Source organism: Balaenoptera ricei, chromosome 3 (genome assembly GCF_028023285.1).
Source record: "Balaenoptera ricei isolate mBalRic1 chromosome 3, mBalRic1.hap2, whole genome shotgun sequence".
NCBI classification, from domain to species: Eukaryota; Metazoa; Chordata; class Mammalia; order Artiodactyla; family Balaenopteridae; genus Balaenoptera; species Balaenoptera ricei.
In genome coordinates this window covers 36,448,435-36,451,002 of record NC_082641.1, presented here as the reverse complement: position 1 = coordinate 36,451,002, position 2,568 = coordinate 36,448,435, and the positions used below count along the sequence as shown (strand labels likewise).

General features: G+C 49.7%; 1 pseudogene; it reads left to right on the top strand.

Annotated features, from left to right (window-relative positions):
* Window positions 1–791: 791 nt before the first annotated feature.
* Window positions 792–1,988, top strand: LOC132363586 (arrestin domain-containing protein 4-like; annotated as a pseudogene).
* The last annotated feature ends 580 nt before the right edge of the window (window positions 1,989–2,568 follow it).

Below are 2,568 nucleotides of genomic sequence, written 5' to 3'. Positions count from 1 at the left end.
AGGAAGGAACCAGATTAAGCATGAAGTCTTTCTCGCAGATAATTTTCGCTCTTGGTCTAGCTAAGGAGCTGCACTTTGGTCTTTAGTTTCAGGGTTCTTTCAACCCTCCACACTCACTCTACCACTAGGCTCAGCCCCTCACCACGAGACTCCAGATGCCCCAGTCTCTGGGCTACTTCAATGCCCAGCAGGGATTAGAGAAGCTCCTTTCTCCTGTCCCAGGAGCCCTGTGTTAAAAAGGTTAACACATGCAAAAGACATTCAAATGTCTTTATTAGAATGGTTTATTTAATTCGTGATGGAAGGACATGTAAGAAAGGAGAGATGTAAAATTTCAAGATAAAATATTGAGGGAGAATTTTCATCTTTTAACCTTATGGTCTCATCTAAAAACCATGATGAATATAAAACAAACATCCTCAAAGCATCCTGAAGAGCAAAAAAAAAAAGTGAACATTTACATATGTTATTAAGGACATCTAGATTCATTCTTCTAAGATTTCTAAAAGAAAAAGATTGTAATAAGTAAATATAATGTTGACTGTGATGTCCCTGTTGTATTTCTTTTTGTGGTTTTTAGGAACAGAAATGGAATAACTCAAACAGTTTAAGCATAAAATAATTTATTAGGGGATAAAAAAATAACTTATGGGGCCTCCACCGGGCCCCGCACAGCGGCCGCGGTGGCCCTCGGCGTGCGGGTGGCGCCTGTGACAGCGGCGCCGCTCTGCTCGCGACCCCGGCTCCGCGCCGGTGCCGACCTCCTTGGCGCGGCAGCGTCGCCCGGTAGGATGGACGGCGAGGCGGGGTCCGCGGCGGGGGTGGGCTCCGAGGGCCGCTGTTCGAGGACAGGCGCAAGGGCTGCGACTCGAGCGGCGAGGCTGTGGTTGGGCACGTGCTGCTGGAGGCTGCCGAGCCGGTGACCCTGCGCGCGCAGCGCCTGGAGGCCCAGGGCCGCGCCGCCGGCGCCGCGGACCCCGCCGCCGCCTCGGGGGTGGAGAGCCTGACCGTGCGCCTGAGCCTGCGCGAGCCCCCGGCCGGTGAAGGTATCCTCTTACTACAGCCTGGAAAACATGAATTCCCATTCAGCTTTCAGCTTCCGTCGGAACCTTTGGTAACCTCATTCACCTGGAGATACGGAAGTGTTCAGCACTGTGTGAGAACGGTTTTGGAACGACCTGATCAGAGTGTTAAGCGGGAACTCCAGGTCGTCAGTCACATCGATGTCAACCCACCAGCATTACTAACCCCTGTATTGAAAACTCAGCAGAAGATGGTTGGCTGTTGGTTTTTCACTTCTGGTCCAGTCTCGCTGAGTGCCAAAACTGAAAGAAAGGGATACTGTAACGGAGAAGCTACTCCAATCTATGCAGAAATAGGGAATTGTTCCTCTCGTCTGATTGTTCCCAAAGCTGCCATTTTCCAGACGCAGACGTACCTCGCCAGCGGGAAAACAAAGACCGTGCGGCCACGGTGGCCAACGTGCGTGGGAACCACACCGCCTCCGGGAGCACCGGCACCTGCAACGGGAAGACCCTCAAAATCCCGCCCGGGACGTCGTGCTGCATCATCCGAGTGGACTACTCCTTAGCTGTGTATATTCACATTCCTGCTGCTAAAAAATTGATGCTTGAGCTGCCCTTAGTGCCTGGCATGGTCCCATACAATGGTTTTGGCAGCAGGAACTCCAGCACTGCCAGCCAGTTCATTGTGGATATGAGCTGGTTGACATTGACTCTGCGAGAACAGCCTGAAGCACCACCAAACTGCGCAGACATGGTATCTGAGGAAGAATTCTCTAGACACATTCCTCCTTACCCTCAACCCCCTAACTGGGAGGGCGAGTCATGCTGTCCTCTGTTTGCCTGCACTCAGGAATTCAGATTTCAGCCTCTGCCTCTTTATTCAGAGGTTGATCCACATCCTAGTGACATAGAAGAGACCCAGCCTGTTTCCTTCATTCTCTGAACATATTTCAGAAATCACTGTGTTCATCATCAAATTAGAATGTCAGTTCCTCCCCCCTGCCTTTTTGGGGAAGAGGGAGGGAAGATTAGCTTAAGAACATAAATGAACATCAAGACTGAGGTGATAGAAATTAAAGCAAGAGTGGGCCAACAGGATTGTTGCACAAGTTTGTGATGTGGTCTTGTGTCCCCTTTGAACAATGGGACGAAGATGTGAAAAGTCACAGAATGTAATGGAAGTCGTGATGGTGACAGAGTAAGTGGAGGGATGCCTGTGCTGGCCCAAGAGAAAGTGCCTGTAAATAGTGGAAACACTATGCGAGCGTATCTTTACAAAGGTTTCTGGAAGTGGCACAGATGTATCCTAAGCTTTAAGGCGGTATGGATGCACTGTGGGGAGAGTCGATTTTGGAGAAATCGCAGCACACGGTTGTATGTACATGGACAGGAAAGGGGCCCAGTCTACAAAGCGAGACCCTCCGGTGTCAGGGTCTTCATATTCCATAGGACTGAAGTCCTTAAAAGAATCCTTTTCTGAGGTCATGGTCTTATGAGGTTCTAATGAAGTAATACAGTTTTCACTCTTTTAATCGTAGTTTAA